The following is a 20,908-nucleotide window of genomic DNA, read 5'->3' as shown; positions in this document are numbered from 1 at the left end:
ACTGATAATAATATTATTAGTTACTGTAAACACATACCTAATCATCTATTTTAGAGCCTACGCAATTTTACGATCTTAACATGTTACAATATAACTTATGTAAGTACACCAACACCAGCTATAGCAAATTATTACAATATACAGTCATTAATACAAATTACAATAATGGTAGATGCATATCTATACATTTTGTAATTTGTTTTCAAGACTTGTTAAAATGGCAATGATCAGAACTCCTTTGAATAATTCAGTAGTGCCAAAATAATATAATTCAATGGGCATATATAACTATCACTAAGTAAATAACTAACTAGCTTTGTGTGTGTGTATATATATATATATATATATATATATATATATATATATATATATATATATATATATATATATATATAATTTACTTTGATTTGTTTTGTCTATCGTAGCAAGGGAAATACATTGTTTCAGAGCTCTATTTGAAAATCGGCGTCCAAAACAGTCCCGGTAGTGTACATACTTTTAATTTCATATACAATTTGAAAAATAGTAGAGGCATAAACAAGAACCATTGAATGCAATAAATTCGAAGTCCTCATCCTTCGGGAAGGAAAGAAAACTGGAAAAATAATCCTAAGATGAAACATAATTTTAAAATTGTCTTTAGTTAGAAAATTATAAAAAGAAAGAAAAATTAAAAGACATTATATTTTAAAAGTATGTCAGCTCTGAATACTAAGGAATGTGAAATGAAAAGTGAACATTTATAACGTGATATTCATCGTTGTTTTCTTAAATCTTATTTTTTTGGATCCGGATTAGCTACAACGAAGAAAGTTCAAGCTGGTATTGACTGGGAACAATACTTTATGGGTGTGGCCATCATCTCGGCACAGAGAAGCAAGGACCCCGATAAAAAGGTAGATCTGTAACTTGAGTAGCTTTTCACTCTGTCGTAGATAACATTTTCCATTTCTTGCTTTCATTTTTGCTAAGCTTTAAAATGATCGCTATCGTCGATCGGATGAGCGAGCTCTCGGTATGGTATGATATGTTATGATATAATATGCCATGATGTAATACGATACTATTAAATATTTTTAAACAATCTCTTCTCGACAGGTTGGAGCGTGCATCGTAAATTCTAACAAACGCATTGTTGGAATAGGGTATAATGGAATGCCTGATCAGGGTTAGTGAAGAATGATGAAAAATTTAATTGGGTGAAGATTCCTAAAAAGAAAAGCAAACACTTGTATGGTAAGTCTGTCTCTCCCCCCCCCCCCCCTTCTCTCTCATATTCATCAAAGATTTACCACAAACCCTAGCATAGCAAATTATTCATCGAAAGTGTTAAATTTTATTCAGCTTTTAGCCTACATTTCATGCTTTCAAAATTTTACAAAAAGGAACCTGTTTCAGAATATTGTGAACAAATTCCGAGGTGCTTAGGTCACTGTCCTTCATAGTTTTAATAAAAACTCTTTACCTCATACATAGCCACTATTATAACTTTTATGAGAAAACCTGGCCACCGGATATAAAATGATTTATGAAAAATCTCTGTTCCACCCAGGCCACTGACTTTCAAATTTAGTAGTTATAACAACAGGGTCATCGATGCAGCACCACTATCCTTCTCAGTTTTGATTCATTGGACTAATTATTAAAATGCCTGTGACATTTTCCTTCAAAATAGTTGCTATAAACACATAATACCCGGGCCACCTTAATCCGTTGATCGTCCAATTGTGTGAGAAAAACCTGGGCTAGTGGTAGTAAAACTATTTCCATAACAACAGAAAACCGAGCAAGCGATTGCCAAGTTTGTTGTTAGAACATAAATTAGTTCTTATAACAAAATAAACAAGAATTAGTGGTCCTCAAAAAGGCTGTCATGATAAGAGAAGTATTTGATCCAGCGATATAACAGCTAGTTTTTATACACACACACACACACACACACACACACACACTATTGTTTCTTTCTAAATATCATAGGTGTGCCAAATCTACAATTTGTAAAATGATCCATATGCAATAACACTTTAACATAAATTAGAATTAGTCCACAACAGATATAAAACACAATATGAACTAAATACTGTACGTAGCAGCTACATTAATCGACAAGTCCTAAATGTATGTGTGTATGTATGTATGTATGTATGTATGTACGTACGTACGTACGTACGTACGTACGTACGTACGTACGTATGTATGTATGTATGTATGTATGTATGTATGTATGTATGTGTGTGTCGACCTTTCCGGTAGCATAAGTGGTTAGAGGGCCCGTCTCGGTATCAGAAGATCTCGGGTTCGAATCGAGTCCGAGTCATACCAAAGACTAATACAAATTCTACTAGCAGCTGCCAGAATGTGCGTTCAGCATTAAGAGGTTATTTTTAGGACTGGTTGGCCTGTTTTTAGGTGGTACATGATGCTATATGTCTGCGGCATGATGTCACAGTCCTGAACATTAGTATGAACTGCCACAATGTAGACATATATGAGTGCAAAATTGTTAAAGGTTCGTTACAAATCTAAGACAAACATACACTCGTTCACCTCTCTCTCTCTCTCACACACACACACACGCACACACGCACACACACACACACAAACACACACACGCACACACACACACCCACACTTGCTTTCAACACATTTCATCACTTGAAAGTTCTTAAGTATCCGTATTAAATTATTAAAACAAACAAATGCACCATATTTACAACCACAGTACTTTTATTTTCAAGGTCTTATGTAATCAGTCCTTAACAAAAACATTTAGTTCATGGTGTTTTTCATTTGATTATTTCTGTTTTGCAAATATTTCATTATTCAACCTTCTGTCTGTTTTGGCATAGTAATGGACAATTGTTCAGACGTGATTACAATATCTTATTGTCAGGACAATTAAATATGGTTCTTGAACATTTTGTAAAAAGATGAAACCAGAACATATATAATAGCAAAATCTTATTAATGAATATATTAGAGGATATCAATGATCTATGGACATCTCGCCAATTAAAGCAAAGGAGGAGGAAAATAGATAACTAATATCGGTTGACGTAATTAGCTATAGATTCGTATTGAACGTTCATCTGTTACAATAGAAGAGTAAGTGGGGATTTGAAAATATAACTATATTATGGTATATTATAATTTCATGGAAGAGATTTTTGTATACACAATGAACTATTTTACCGAGACCGAATAGTATAATAACTAAAAGACTTTAAGGAGAAAAAATGATGGAATATTTTTCCAAAAGTAATTTCTCTTAAATAACCAAGATCTCTTGAAAATCAATAAAAATTTTAAAAGGTAAAACTATATATGGCAAAATTATGTGCTGGCAGCAAAGAAAATAAATGACGAATCTATCAATAACTGGGAGCCCAAAGAAAAAGTTGTTTCACGAAAGCAGCCTTTGACTAATTATCCCTAAAACATCGCAATATTAATATGCAACATATTAAATTTACATTATATACATAGAAACAATTGCATGTTATGCGTTTGATCAAATATATCGACGAAATAGAATGTACTCATGATGTAAACGATGTGCAAATAATAAACAAACCGCAAAGGTTATTTTTAGCGGGAGGACATGACAAAGTCAGAGAATACAAAGTGCCAACAGTGACTTTGGAATACAAAAAAAGTTTAAAGCGTATGTGGAATTATACAGTAGATGTAGCAAAATATTTGAGCACCTGAACAGCTTCATGAAGCCAGCTTGAAAAAAGGTAAAGTCGATTAGGATTTGGTTAGGGATTATGATATGATCGAATCAATAATCAGAGCGGAATGGACATGACGCCTAATAGATATGCTAAGCTCATCATGAGTACCATAACGATAACAAAACCTCGATACATCAAGGCCAAGAACACACAACTTCATACATTGTTTGTTTAGAGTTTGACGAAAAACGAGATTGTTATAGCGTAGGGATATGATGAAGTCCCCATGCCGAGACGAATTCATACGACATATGAAACGTGTTCTTCCCTCCAAAAATATTTTTAGCTTTGCACTATGAACTAAATTAAAAACGAATTGTGATTTATAAAACATTGAGTGATGCGTATACAAATGTCTACAAGCGGACATGAAGGAAGACACACAATTAGTTCCAATTTTGGTGTGTGATACAGAGATAGAGATTGAACATATAATGTTGAAATAGTCTTGATCACGCGTTTAATTAAATGAGTATATCATAATTTATGTACCAAAATATCAAATGTTTGTATCACTGGGCCATATGCCAACCAACACAGTTACAAACTTTAAATGGATAGACGAAGAAGGAATTAGAAAATTGGTGTCGTGGAATGACGATTCTCAAAGCGAATGATTTATATAATTATATCAATTTGAAATATCGTCCTAATTTCCAATGAGAATAATGTGTCTCTACTATAAAATAAATTGACCAATCGTAAAAATGGGACACAACGTTCAGTGCCAAATTATTAAGCACGTAGAAACAGATGTCATACACTAATTAAATTTGAATATGCAGTTAGGATTAAAGCACAAGCAAATCATAGACAAAGTACATTCTATCAAACGAAGTGGTTAAAATTATGTAAATAACTAAACATATCTCTGAGATAAAAAGTAACCATCAAGTTGCAAAAAGGATTTTAAGTCAGTAAATGGTGATGTCTTTGAAAATCTTTAGACAGACATAAAACAAAAAGCTGTGTAATGATGAAATATTTTAAACTCCAAAAGGATATTTCATTTGCAAGAATAACAATGAGTGATATATATATAGCTTAGAGAAATATAAAGCAAAAATGGTGAGGCAAATTTATGGTGATTTTCCAGTGCTTTAAGTAAATTAGCAAGGGGCATTTTCGAGATTAATTGTATAGTTGTTTGCTAAATCTTTTGCAACAAACCGTAATAAAGTTGCCTCAAACCTTGTAAAGCTAGAAGTATAAGATGCCGAAGGCTACTGGTCGCCGCATTCATAAACTAGAAGCTGCAACAAGAAAACAATTTCAAGAAACCATTGAAAAGTGGTGCCAAACCCTATACAAGTTAGAGGTATTATAAGTCCAAGGCTACTCGCCACAACAACCACTGAAATGGCAGCTGACCACCCCCTCCAGCAACATCGACATGCGCACATTTATGAGAATCTCTAGGTAAGTTATGATAAACCCTGTAAACGTCATAGGTATAATAAATCTAAGGCTGCTGGTAGCCGCAGCACCTAAACTAGTCGCTGCAACACCAGTTCTACCGGAAAAGCTGCCATCCCAACATCCATGCAGCTTAAAAAATTATACGCTTTGTATACCTTTTTCTTACACCTCTCTAATGTTAAATTTCTTTAATTAAATACCATAGCCGTTAGGTGATTTATCTACCATTTCATTTCATATTCAATTATCTTGTCTGTATTGTTTGTACCATTAGATAGTCAATATTAAGCTGGCTCAAAGAAATTGGAAAAACCAAGTTTAGTACTTCCTCCATGTATATGCTATTTAAAGAATAGCTAAAACGTTTATTTAAATATCGCACGTTAATGAGTGTTATTTATGTTGTTTTGTTCACTGAGTTTTACTAATATAACTGTTATTACTCGAGAATTAACTAACCTATTTACCAAAAGGTAAAATTGTTAATCAACGTTTCTGGAAATCGTTTTCTTTTATTTAGTTCTTTGGTGCACGTGCTAGAAGGGCCTGCCGTGTCTGATTCCTTTCCAGTATTTATTTCTAATTTATAACGCATACCGTTATAAAAACAGCTATCACGTAATAACTGTTGTAGAATATTTTAACGCCATGCATGTAACGGTTATTCAGCTCATTATATTCTGTTTTCTAAATTGCCATAATAGTTTTGAAAATTTCTGCTTTGGATTTTAATCTCTGTGAACATTTTCCAAGCTGCTTCCCAAGTTAAACTTTACGAGCATCTTTTATATTATAATTTTGGAGCTCCCTTCTCAGTTATAATTTTACAAAATTAAGAAATTTAGTTGAATGTTTTTAAACAAATATTATCCGTAACAACCGACCTTTGCATGAATGGGAACGATATATAGAACACGAATGATGATATTCTTAAAGAAAAAGCACCAGCTAACAATCTCATTTAAGTGAGGTATAACACAGTCATGAGGTTGAGAAAGCACACATAATTGGACATTTAAAACATATATAAAAATAATATCAGAGAAAATATGAATAACATTGAGTTAAAAGATATAGAAAATTTACTAGTCGGTGAAAGGTTAAGACCAGCTTATAGCAACAAATCTTCACCAAACCATATAACATTTTATAAACTGGTTATCATTAGGGCAGGTAGGAGCTACAACAAATGGCACGGTGGATTCGTATATTAATAAATTCAAAAAGTGTATGGAAAATAGTGCCGAGTATTTGTCTAAGTTAAAACAAAATAAAAACAAGCATGATTACTGAGCATCAAATATATGCCTCCTACACCAATTGTTTATTATTGTGTAACATTTGAATCTGAAATATATTGGTGATATCTAATTGTAGTGTGTTGTTCGGATTCATACCTTTCTTCACTTAAAAAATATATTAAAATGTATTTTGTATTTGTCTCGAACAGTAGAAACATAACGTGAAATGCTTGTTGTATTTTACACTTGAGTACCTTAACTAGAAATCATATTGTAATAAATTTGAAGTATGCGCATTTGGTTATAGCGCCCCGTTTTAATGAATTCTTAGATTTTTTTTGATTACTTGTCTGATTATTGAATTAGGTGCAATATAAATATCCCTTTGCCCGAAATAATTAGTCAATTACTATGAGCAAACGTAACGGAGTAAAATGTTAGTGGGTTTCCATTATGCCATGGTTCGATATCAGTAAATTCAGGTCAAAACCGAAGGAGTGACCCTGCCTTACCATAGTCCCTATTAAAATCTAGTGGTGAACATTGTTGGTGTTGCTGCAGTGGCAGTATTTACGGTAGGAAACCTGTAAATTACACAATATAATCAACAAGAGGAGACTTAGTAGATACCGTTAATGTCGCCATGGTGACAAATGTGATGCATTGTATTTGCGAAATGTGCCTGGAAACCGTGGATTGACTGGCCTAAGGTGGCGTAGGTAAACCATTTCCCTTTGTTAGAGGATAGTTGTATAGTTTCTACGGCGTGAAATGCTGGCGGTACGGAAACCTATCGAATATAAACCATGCAGAGGTGCGGTTGATATATATTTGGCAAGTTTTGAGGTATGTGGTCTTGCATTGATTAGAGTTAAATTTATGTATAGAACGGACAAGTCGGAGTTTCCAATTTACAACTAAGATGTATAGAAGTCTTTGGAAATTTGGGGTAAACTTGTGACTTCTAGCGGGAATCGCGCCAGGGTTTTATTCCGCTCGGTCAAGTAAAGACCCCTGGGTTGTAACAATATATTATCTACTACTTTGATTTAAAGGTTCTGTGCCTTTCTTATTGCGTTACCATCTGGAAGAAAGAACAAAACTTCATCTTCTTTTATCGTTTGAGAGAAATAGTACACGTTATTCTATTGTAAATGCCATTTCCTATTCCGCCATTTGTCTAGTTTATAGTAATTTCTTTTCATGTTGTTTTAGTTTACATTTTATAATAAACAATTGGACCAAATCGCTCTTAAACTATTCTGTTTTAAGTATTTCCAATCATGCTTTGGTAGATTAATGTTAATACAAGTAAATATAAATTTATTCAAAACTGTGGGTTGTGGCTTGTTCGATTAAGTGATTAAGAATATTGTATTAGTATTGTGCATTCAGACAACAGTTTAACTATCTGAAGGTATATATGAAACTTGTATATTGATTAAGTTAACTACTGCATACTGTCATCTATTTAATGCCAACAAGATATTCCACACTCCGATGTTACCATAAATACTGTTTAGTTTAAACGATTTTGCTAAATCATACCACACTGTGCACTGTACGTTTCGAGTCAATATGCAATATCAAATAGTATGGTTTAGTTGTAGAAAATGAATAACAGCTTCTCATTTTTTGCGAAATATATCTTTTTCTCGCGAAATTTATTTACTATATGTATTTGTAAAATAAATATTGTATTCAGCTGGATTGCATGACCAGATTAAGGTATAATACTAGTTGGTTTATATCAGCTAATGTGTCTTTGCTGTTATGCGTTCATATTTGACATCTGTAGTCCCAGATTTATTTCATTAAAATAGACTCCCACTCAACTAGATGGCTCAGGATTTTAATTGCTATAGCAATTATTCTGAATGCCAGTGGATCAGGTTTTATTAAAATTTCATAGACAGTCTCTCAGATGTTAATTGCTATGTGAACTCTTTTTAGAAGCAGATGCCATGGTTAAAATCAATAGTCATATGACCTGGAAACCGTCAGGGGATTGTTGACCCATGAGTCTTCAGATTTTATAACCAAAAGGTTTGAAGGGCTGAGTTTTTTCTCCATCAAATTGTGAAGACTATTGGTCCAGGCTTTTCATAAACAAGTTTTAAAGGTCGATTGTGTAGATACCAACGGTTTGTAGCAGATATTCTTTCAATCTTGGTGTCCTAGCTGACCAATGATTTTTTCATAGTATTTAGAATGTCAAAGGAGCCGGTAGACCAAGGTTTATTTCACACAATTATGATGGCCAGTGGCCCACGAGTTTTCTTAACGTCGAACATGTTCGACTAAAATGGGTAGAATGTATACCAATTCGATGAAATGTTATTTATAATAGTATCGCGTGTACATTCGTTAATAAAGCGAGGAAATAATGAGGAAAATAAAAAAGATTTTGCCTTTATTTTTTTAAAATGACATTAAATAATCTACAATATAGACAAGAAAGTGAGATGTTGATTGTAAAATTATTTTAAAATGCATTTTGATGAATTTTGAAAGAATGATTACGTATTCGAAAATGACAGCAAAGTTATTCAAGTTGCCTACAAGACAACTTTAGTGTTATTTAGCAACACTTTAGTCCTGACTCTAAAGTGTAGAACGTTTAACAGAGACCAATATGTATTGACCTGGCGATCACCACGGCATCAAAACATCATGTGCCTTAAAGACTGTATGAGAACTTAGAAACATTACTAATGTAGGGGTTTCTTATATATTTTTTTATGATACTATCACTACCACCATCTCCGTCAGATATGACTTTTTTTTGGAGAACGCTCATTTTGGTTATCCATTTGCTCTTAGAAAAATCTGGACATATTGATGTTTTTTTTCTCCGTGTTCCCAATAGACTCTTCCAAATGTCTCGACCATCTTCATAAAGAGAAATGTTGTCACCTTATCCTGTTGTTCCAGAAGTCTTCCAGAATTCGTGACGATACATGTTTTACCATCATCGTCTCCATGATGTGTCTCAAGAAGTTTGGGTTAAATTAGAAATCATTCCAAGTAATCACATGTTTATATAACGGCCCAGGGTTTCTAGGCTATTTTTATTTTCATGTCAATTTTAGGGAAATAATTCGTTAATCATGAGAGTTTCGTGCCAGAAAATTGTTTATTAAATCGATTTGGCATAAGTCGTTGTACCTGGTCATTCTAATGAAACCTCCTCTACGGATATGGAAACTGGAATTGACCAAGAGAGGTAAATGTCAAATTAATAATGTTCACTTAAAACGTCACCCATTCTAGGTTTTTTAAGTGAGGATTGGACAATTAAACCTGTGCTGAAGATGTCCATTTTAAAATCTCCCTTTAATAGACCGAACTAGTTTCCAATAACTTATTTATAACAATTTTGTGTGAATTATTGTAAGAACTATGATAGCCTTTAATGAAGTAGCAAATAGGAGGATCAGATCCCTGGAAAAACATAGTGCTAGAGTCCAACAGTTGGTCTATTGGGCAGTATAAGTTAAAGTAGGCTTAGCCAAATTGAATCAAAGGAGTTTTTTGCCTCTGAAGCATACGAAGCAATGGGTAGTTTATTTTATAGATTAGAATGTTCAAATAAAAGTACTTTTCATGCAAAATGTCTATAAACGGGTTTATTCCAACGTAACAAGAATACTTCTGTACGTTTCCGATGCACAACAGCAAAATTGATGTCTATACTTGAGCTTTTAAGTCCATTGAAGCAAAATGCCTCAATGAGGGCTCAGAAGAGCAATACCAAGCTGTTGTTGTTTATCTAACAATTGTCGCACATGGAGGTTTAGTGGTTAATACGATGAGGTCTTGCACAGAAGTACTAGACTGGGCTCCCAGATCAGGCCGAGTAAAACATTGTAAATAGTTTTAGTCTTATTAAGAGAAAACCTAACTCTCCAGTGATAGCGATAACTATCAAAGGAAGAACCATTTATAAACTACCCTAAACTTTCGCGCAATTCACACACTTTTCTCCACTAGGGTCTTGCTTTGATTTTGAGGTCCTTGTTCTTTATTAATAACCACAGATATGATCTTTATATCATACGCCTTATCTTAAGAAGGATTCACGCCAAGACACAATATATTCATTTTAAGCAGCTTCTTATTTCTCTTTCTGTAGTTTGCCATGCAGAAATGAACGCCATCGTCAACAAGATGAGATCTGACATACGCGGCTGCACTGTATACACCACACTGTATCCGTGCAACGATTGCTCAAAATTGATGATCGAGTCTGGAATTAAAAGGGTTGTCTACCTTGAGGATAAAGGGTTTAGGAAAGCGATATACGCTGTGTCGAAGCATTTGTTGAAAGAGACCAAAGTGGAGTGTAGGTATAATACATTGTTTGTTCCCATGGTCGACATTTTGACAGCGCATTCATTAAAACAGAGGACTAAACGGTGCCAGCAAGCATTGCCTGCTAAAGCCATGATATCGAAATGCAGTTATGCAGTATATACCAAGTCATGAAGCAGTTAAACGTCAAGGTCTCTGTTAAACTGTTACCGTGGCTAGCACTAGATTTGTTAAAAACCATTCTCATTATTCATTTATATCAATAACATGAAATTTGTCTAATTCCTTTATGGCAGTACATTACAGTCCCTCTTTGAAACGGTTAATAGCGGTCCAAAACTACTAGTGTACATATTCTTTCACAGAGTTATACAATTGTTGCCTGCAACATTTCGTATGTACCGCTGCATAATATGTGTTTTTGTCTATATAATGTGTTGGTTGGGTTATTTATGAGAGTTTATGTTAGTAGGTTTCATATTGTAACCATCACTGAATCTGTAAATTTATATATACGCCAATTTACTAAAACAAAAGCAAAACAAACTTTACAACAAGATAGAATCCAACCTTGCATTTTAGAGGGCATTCGATTGCCATGTCTCTAGTAGTTTTTTTTCTTGTCCGTTAAATATTTTAACTTACATTACATAATCTCCCAGATAATAAAATCGGTCTCACAGTTATATATTTTATTCTGAATAAAAAACCAAAACAAACACAAATAGAGCAATAAGACACATCATGTTGGTACAGTAATAACTTACCTAAACGTATGCACATATCACCTTGTCTACCAACATGTCGCCTATTATATACATTGTCTGGCGTGAAACGCATGATTACCTTCATGCTATTCCTGTTTTACCAAAGCCATTCACGAATAAGGTTAAGGGAACAAGCCGATTGTTCAAACGTGACAACAAACGACCAGACAAGAACGTCATTTGTTGTAAAATAAACCTGCTACTACCTTACACTATTTAATTTCAAACGTGTCCACAAATAGTTGACACATTATCTACTGATTATAAATAAAATGTTCCAGAATTTATACTATATTATGTTGCTCTTTAAAGAAACGAAATAGTTATACATATTTACATACTGTTGGAAGCACTGAAGAAAACTGTTAGACGAGGACGAAAGTTTGTAAACATACATTAATTCTTATGACCTTAATACTAATAGTAATACTAATATTACTACTAATACTAATATTGTAGTTATTAGTATTACTATTACTATTATTAATATTATTTTTAAAATCCATACTACGTTGAACCATCACGTTCGTTTGAAGAAATGCATATATCACCATTATTAATTTGATATTTAGTATAAAATGCAGTGGACCATACAACACTTTTAACTTCATATATATTACAGGATCATTTGTTTTCGAGGAAAGACTTAATAAAACTCAACGGCATCATATGTCCCCAGTGCATACCAAAAACTTTGTTCACCATAAGTGACTGAAATTTGAAGCAATTTTAATAGTGCATGCCTATGTCAATTACTTAATAATCTTTTTTCTGGTATTATAAAGTAAAATAGGTTTTACTAGCAAAATTGTGAAGCTTTACCGTAGTCACAGTTTGCTAACTACATGAATCTACTTCATTGGTCAACTTGGTGATTTTGGTCGGTTTCGATTTTAAACAGATTTTATTGCATATATTCTTAAAGAAAAAGAATTATGTACAAGTTCGTCCAAAGCAGAATAGCCTTTCCGATATCACATAGAAAACATATCTCATGCATCAGATGAAAAGTAATCATTCTTTCAGGCGCGAGATTGAAAAAGAATAAAGGTGAGGCACCATGTGGTAATATGTCGCACAAATGGACCATTTGGTTGTTAACTCTACCTCTCTTCCCATTGTCTTACACTGTTCAGCTGAATAATTCTCTGTATATAAATGACTCAATTTCAATATCTCGTAAATCTTATAGTGTTTACTCAATTGTGCCACAACGTTAAGGATTGAGGAGTTTAAACATATGTACGCAAAGTTTCAAAATATCTCCTCTTTCAGAAGCTCTATTAGTTTGGTATGGTAGCAGCCATGCCATTCTGGTGTGTTTTATCTCAAACTATAAAAAGTATTAATAACAAACAAACGAAGCATTTGTTTTGTAGTCTAATAGAATGTATTTTGTAGTGTTTATGGCATAACGAAATTCAAACAAGGTAGCGACAATAGATCAGGTAACTTAAGAATTGCTAAACAGAATAATGTTCTTGCTGAAGAAAACAAAAATACATAAGGAATTCATATCAATTTTGTGATGATTGTTCCGATTAATTGTGCTGCGAAATTGATTTTTTACATAAAGTACAGCTCATTGCTTACGACATATAATATACAAATTAAATGTTGTGTTGCGGGACAGCTGCACAGTCCTTATGATAAGAGGATTCTGTATCGATACCTTTTATCCAGCAAATGTTAAAAGATTCTGCTTCGAACACAATTTGTCCAGCAAGAATTAAAGTTTAACGAAAACGTTTTAGAATGATAGAAATAAATGCCAATTCCAAGTGTTACTGCTGTTGCTACCGTTACCATTACCTTTACTACTACGATCTTTGCCTCCATTTACCATTCAAGTGTTTTGGTGAATATTTAAAATACAAAGTTTCTTTGATTCGTTTTCCTTTATCTACATTAATCCAGTTTTGAGAGTAAAAGGGTCCAGAACATCAAAGAGTAATTATGCTACTTTAAACTTTAATGTCTTGTTTTGGTTGACACTTATCTATTCCAGTCCGGAGTAAACAACAACTACCAATCAAAATATTTACTGTCTGTAAAGGACAATAAAATAACCAATATAGTATTTAAATCATACACTGGTAATATATATGAATTTCTTTTCATTAGCTGATAGTTGTTACTTGAGACTGAACGTGTCAGAGGTACACAAATTAGCAAGAAAACAGGATGGAGTCACCATGTATTGAATGGGGGAGTTGTCAACAGGGTTCCAATCTGATATAAATAGGAGCATATGTTTGCAAAACTGTTGTAACTTGTAAGACTTCACCCCTTGTTTCAGTAGTGTCACCCTGTATAGAATTGTAATATCAAAGATTACATAAGTGAAAAGATTTGGTATGATGACATGCTTTTAAAAAAAAAAAACACGAGTGTGAAATAAATTGTTGTTGTAACTGATTAATCGGTATTCCTATACATGTATATTTGCCTTTCTGTGAAGCAGCTAGAATAACATGTTACATTCCAATGGCTATGTGGTGTGCAGGGAGTGCACTGATGTATATGCTAGGCTGTATGCATTCATCTGAATTTCTGTGAAACTGTTAAATGTACAGCGATGAAACGTGTTTGGTAAATTGATCGTTGGATACTTGCTTAACATTAGCGAAGGTAGGTTATAATGAGAATTTATTTTAGTGTGGATGGATATTGTAAGGAATCAAGCTCCACAAATGCTTAGTACGTCACATGATAATAAATCGATTTCCGATTGGCTGACTGCAAATATATGTTTTAGGCAAGTATTCCAAATTCCCTCTTCAACGTGATGCTTAACATGACAAAATGGATTATGCTTCCTATTGCAAGCACTATTTCCAAGCGCCGACGTTATATAAACCCACATATGGTCATGGGTTGTAATAAATCTATTATTGCGATCTCTCCATAAATATCGTCTTTGGTAGAGTAAATGCCTTTGCCTTTGCCTTAGACTTGGGCAGTATAACCACCAAAACAATATAGGAAAACATTTATCTTTGGCGATGTAGTAAGAGACTAGTATATATTTGTATATCATCACAAGCTTACATTTGTACTTCTCTAGAAAATTTTGCATGTGTTGTGTGTTTGTGTGTGTGTGTGTGTTTCACAAGTGGTAATTTGCGAATGATATTCTATGGTGTAAAGTGCTGTTTTGACGTTTAAGAAAATTAAACGCCATTTTTTGCCTAAATGTTTGTTTGGACATAATGCAAAATCACGATTGTTTATAAAAATGTAATGATTGTTACTTCATTTTATCCTTCAAATATCATTTTTTGTCAATATATTTTTTGAGAAAAAAAATTAGCATTTGCACAATGTGGTCTTTAAAGTTTGTTTTCATGTTCTAAGACCTTTGCCAATCAAATGTATTGCTCTTAAGGGCTTTACAAAACAGAGCTAACAACTTGTAGTTATATGAAATGTTTCGAAATGCCAAAATGGCTGACTGCGGTAGTCGACGTACGCCGTCTATAATGCGTCCACGAATTAGTTTCACATCAATGTTTTTATCACAAACAGAGCTACTTATACTGAGGATTGGGTAGAAATCCCTGTAATTGCAATGAGTAGAAAAATTGCGACTTAACAATGTCAGAAAGCAATCGTTTGACACCAGAGGCACAACGTAGGCAAGATATATTAGTAGATGCTAAGAAAACAAACTGGGTCACTAGTTAATTTCAAAATAATAGGAACATTTTGGCTGGTCTCTACCCACGTACAACAAATATAACAAAATGCATTAGCTGATGAACTGGAATGCAAACTGCCCCACATGTCATTTGCTCGTTGCTAAACCATTTTCCATAATAATGGAATAAGCAACAAAAGAAATATAATAATGGCTTGGTTATTTTCATTACTATTAGATTTTCGATTAGATGTCACAGGAACGAAGCCAAGCTCTTGTGTACCCTACTATGGAAATACTAGTCAGACATCCTATTTTCGTTAGATTATAAATATTGATAGCTGTGTAAATCAAACCAGCTGTATTGGAATCGGTAGAACAGCAAAAACTAATCTTTACATACACTAGACATGACGTAATAGCAATTGACTGAATTAGCGACAGTGATATAATCCTTGGATTTCTAAATCAAAGGTTAATGGACTTAAACTCGGTATCCGCCTAAAATATTTTCCCTCTGTAATACGATATTAGTAGTTAAAACTGGTGACATTAAATGCAGATAAAAATTCGTAGTCGACAGGTTCAGAAAACAATTCCTACGTAAGAAATAAATGAAGCACCCTTATAAAGTCAGTTTTCTGGGAGGTACCGGCCTTGTGCAAAGTACATGAAATTGGAGGCTAGACACGATGGCCAAATGAGCCACCCTGTCTAACAGCGTGGCGCTGGTTGCCGGTCATATGTCATCCAGTTTCACGCCTGACTGGGCAACACAATGAATAGCCAGTCCATGTGGCCACCTAGAATTTTAAGCATATCGAATACATTTAATATATACATTATACATTTTTTATGCTTTCATTTGCTTTCTAATTTGTGTCAGTGGACAAATCAATTATAAATCCATGCTCTTGACGAGAATGTTGCTAGTTCGATTCACAATTTCTCAGAAAAATATGTTTTTCTTCAGCTTAACAATAAATGAAACTTCAAGATGCAGTTTATTGTAAATGAAAAATGAAAGCCAATTTGACTAAATAACGTTGATGTGAATTACAGAGTACGTAGCAAGTATAATTCTCTGAAAGCGTATTTTGCGGTCTGGAACAACCTCTGGGCCTTCTAGTATGTCGATTGACATGTGACTCAACAAAATGCACACGTGCTCAAAGTGATGCGGGGCAACTGTAACATGTTGAAAGATATTTCGCGGCATTGACGGGCATTTTCTAGCAAAATACTGTGTGAATTATTGCTTTCTCCACTAAGTAAACAAAGTAAAAATCATGATCATCATTTTTGTAAAATACTTTTAATGGAAAACTAATCCATTTTATAATTAATGGGATTCTGTATCGAGGACTTTCCTCAGACAAAAAAGGAAAACAAAAATATAACGAGGAAAACGACTGCATATACTTGAAACGGTTTAAAAGATCTAAGTGCCGGATGTCGTCAAAAGAAACGTTTATAAGAATGTCAGCTTTGCTTAATTTGGGTTAAGTGTTTATAAAATATCAAAGCTGATAGTCGTCTTGATTTTTTCTGTGACCATATGGTGTTTCACGAAAAGTTGTATGACCGTGCCTTCCCCTCTCCGCGCATTTAAAAGCTCAGAAGTTTCACATAGGATGCCACGATTTGCTCCTTTTACAAGTTGGAAGGTTTCTTTAAGTATTACACTTCCTGTTACTTTCTTAATTTTGTAATTGCTTATTTAGGACCTAATTTATCATTATATGCTTGTCACAAAGGATTACAAATGTCGTGTTTCATTTTTCAGGAAGTACAAATCAAAGGGTAAACCAGCGAGCCTTTTGGAAGCACTTGGAATGCTGTAAATATACTTCATGTGGTGAAGAATTAGAATACAAAATCCCAAATGATTATGTATCAGCACAAATATCTCAATCGATCATTAAAGTTTAACGAAAAGTTATTAGACGTTTTGGAAGGATAGAAATTTCCACGCATTACAGAGTAATGAATTTTACTGAGAACGTAACTGTAAATGTTGCCCACAGACTGATTTAATTCTTTTATATCAAAATGATCCATATGGCGAGCTTTATTACCGTTTTGTAATATTTGACCCTCATCATACATTTAAATGACATTTAGGGCGTGGTTTAATTTTAACAAGACTTGGGTCATGTTTGACATTAGTATTTTGTTTTCATCTACTTTCTGAACCCCTTTCATCCTAGTTGTACTTTTGTAAGTACCATGTTAGAAAAGGTAAAATGTGTCCTTGTACATGGAAGTTTGAATAAAAGTTCTTAAATCAAAACATATCTTTGTCAACAGGACATGAATGTATATGTATATATGTAAAATACACAAAAGCTGATGCTGATGTGTTTGTCTTATTTACATCTGTCATGCTTATTATTTTTGTGTAACAATGTCATGCTTATTATTTTAATATTATCAGAAATGCATCATGGGGTCAGATATCAGAGAGAGAGAGAGAGAGAGTGCGTCACACTGTATTGAGACGGGGATCGGGTGTTACTAATACGCTTCTGTTCATTTACTTACATAAACCATTGTCTGTGCCTGCGCAGCTGTTTTGTCTTTAAAGACTTTATCTTTTTGTTCCAATATAGTCACCATGTAGTTAATGCAAATATAGAGAATACACAATTGAAGGAATCGGCTTGGCCCAATGCTTTTCTCAAATAAACGTGAATGTAATACGAATTGTTTTAAGTGAGTAATTGACAAGACCCAGTTACCATTTCCAATGGTGCTGTTGTATGTAGCGGTTGCATTGACGTCTACAATAGGTAATAGGTATTCAGTTCTGTTCCTGTGACTGTTAACTGTACAGTAATGCAACTTAGAAAAGAGATCATGTGGAGAAGTGTTTAGCAATATCTAAAATAGGTCATATTAAGTTTTGTTCTAGATCATGGGTGGATTTTGTTAGGGATCAAACATAAGCGAGTTTTGATTGGTTGATTTCAACAATATATTTTAGGACAATATGCATATTCTTAGTTCTACGATATGCATTACGTGACTACAGGAAATATATTTGTTCTTGAGGCACTGAAGGCGCATCGACGTTTAATGAACCCCCATGATGTCATGCTATGTACTAACTCAAATACATATTCTTCCCAGGAACTATCCTCTTACATTTTTGTTTGGAGGAGCAAAAACCTTTACATTACACGCTGGCATTACACCCAATACGCATCAATTTCCTTGGCCGATGCAAATAAATCTAAGATATTGATGAAGTGCACGTAAAATGTTGAATGTATTTGTAAAAGCTGTTTTCATAATTCAACTTTTATTTTTTTCAATGCAAGGTTGCTTGTTTCAATGTCTATTGTAGAAATGAAAGTTATAATTATGGTTTGATGGATATTTTGAAAACAAATCTAGATCTATCCCCAAGATTTTCGAGTAATGTAGGCCTCATTACTCCTTCTTTTAACTCTATTGATTTTCTCCGTCCTGCAAGCAAGCTGACGAAAAGCAATATTCGCAAACAATTAAAACTGTTCTCCTTGTATCATAAAAAAGTAGTTGTTATATCATTTGCTTATTTCTTTAATTCCAAATGACCGATATGAACATGTTATAATTCCTTTCCGTCAATGGGTAATCCCCAGATGCAAAATGTGACGTCATTGCTATATTTACTCAAAATGGCTATAGACATTGACACATTGACAGTAAATATAAAGCTTGACTAATTACTCATTAAAATAATGTTAGTAGTTTCATTTGCACAAAGGAGATATAACAATCCGATATCGTTTTCAACTGGAACCGATTAAAGAGGAATTTCAGCAAATAATCACTAATGATAACATATGTCAACGGATATAAACAAATGTCAGGAAATTATCATATATATGATTGATATATGGATCTATCAACAGGTAGATTACTAAAGTATGAAATTTATCAACATATAATATTGATATATAAAGTTATAAATAAGTCTGACTAAACTATGGATGTAACAACATATATGATCAATATATATATATATATATATATATATATATATATATATATATATATATATATATATATATATATATATATATATATATATATGTGTGTGTGTGTGTGTGTGTGTGTGTGATTTGGACTATTAACTTAGCTTTAACATTCATACAGTCATATCACTTCGATGTCTGCAGTGTGGCAGTTTATAGCGATGTGTACATTGAGAAATCATGCCTCAGACATGTTGTATGATGTCCCACCAAGTCACATTATCCAAATACCAGGCCGTCCAGTCATAAGACTAACTTCTTTTTGCTGAGCGCCAACCGATGCAGCTATTAATGGCATTTTTATAAGTCTTTCGTATGACTTGACCAGAGTTCTATCACGTGACCTATCGCAATTGAGGCGGACGATCTAACGACTAGGGCACCTTAACTGCGATCAATAATGGAACAAGAATACGAGAGAAAGATATGTACGTAATATAACCGTTTTGGTATACCATAGGAATAATTACTTACCATAACCGAAAAGGTGAACCAGAAATTCCAGATCACTTAAATGCCTAACAAACTACAATACAGTTACCATAACATAAGACACAGAGCCTTATTATACCGTGGAACTCTCCAGTTAGTCTCATAGCAATGTATACCTCACTAAACCTACATTTTATTAATTGAGTTTTGCTATTTGTATAGATGTTTATCTCAGTACGTTTTCCCTACATCCGGTGTGCACTTTTCTTTTTTTAAAATATGTATTCGCCTTAACAAGATCATCTGGTCAGTGCTTAGAAATGATCTAATCAAATTATGATTGTTTAAGAGTGTGCATGTGCCTTTTTTCATAAGAGGTTTTATCTGAGAGATTCTTTTATGATACAAATTGCTGTAGTGGGTGTTACGTATATTTGATTTATATTTGATTTAATTTGTGTTTGATTTGATTTGATTCTTTGTGAGTTTTGGAATCTATTTATTTCCTTATCACGTCAATGTGATGTAATTTTGTTTACTAGGAATTTGATATTTTCCAGAAAATTCAGTTTGACCTGAATCTTTCCATATATGCCTGATAATAGAAACACTGTATCTATTTTTGACGTAGTTCCTGACGTTGTTTGAAGGTCAAGTAAACGACATTTATTCTCGGAGTAAAATGTTAACTGACTCAATCTTTTGCACATTATTATGTCTGCTTTTCATTTAACATTAAAGTATAGACCATCAGTGTCAATTTGCAAAACCATGCTAACGCAAAGAAAGAGGTTTATATTTAAAAGCGGCGAGAAAGACTTTTCCAGTCACGTATTATGCCTGTTTTGTTTTGGAATAAATATTAAAACACGGATATGCAATAACTTAACGCGATACAGTTCCCTTATTACTGGATCTTAGTAGTTAGATTATTATAGAAATGTACTTGCTGGCTACAATTGCACACGAGTTTGTAATAGTAAATTTTAAATTAATCGTAACCAGTGTTAAATTTTAAAATGTGCTTACAATGATTAAAATTGACGAAGTAGAAAATAACACTATATGGCATACCCACGAAGTAGACGACACAACCTGATCTCAGATATTCAACGCTCCGGGAATTTGGGAAATGTGAAGGATTTTACCTTATCACTAACCATGGAAACTACCAGATCCAGACTAATGTTTTGAAAAGCATTGAGACATTCTTGGAAGAAATGGTGATTCTTAAATGGATTGGGAAAAGGTCTAAGAGATAGAGACCAAGGATGGTATGCAGCCACAGTTTCAGAAAAACACATAAGTGACATAAATCTTAATGACTTATAAA

At 33.5% G+C, this 20,908-nt stretch overlaps 1 pseudogene across 1 annotated transcript in view; it reads left to right on the top strand.

Moving 5' to 3' along the window:
* The window catches only part of LOC149779120 (deoxycytidylate deaminase-like), a 28,989-nt pseudogene extending 11,218 nt beyond the window's left edge, over positions 1-17,771 (top strand). Inside the window, exons 2-5 of the transcript XR_016415333.1 lie at positions 799-896; positions 1,099-1,236; positions 10,533-10,746; positions 16,905-17,771. The product of XR_016415333.1 is annotated as a deoxycytidylate deaminase-like (transcript). The remainder of the gene's footprint in view (positions 1-798; positions 897-1,098; positions 1,237-10,532; positions 10,747-16,904) is intronic.
* The last annotated feature ends 3,137 nt before the right edge of the window (positions 17,772-20,908 follow it).

The sequence above is a fragment of the Sinohyriopsis cumingii genome, chromosome 17 (assembly GCF_028554795.1).
Source record: "Sinohyriopsis cumingii isolate HCF-2022 chromosome 17, ASM2855479v2, whole genome shotgun sequence".
Taxonomy (NCBI): Eukaryota; Metazoa; Mollusca; class Bivalvia; order Unionida; family Unionidae; genus Sinohyriopsis; species Sinohyriopsis cumingii.
This window is presented reverse-complemented; position numbering and strand designations above follow the sequence as displayed.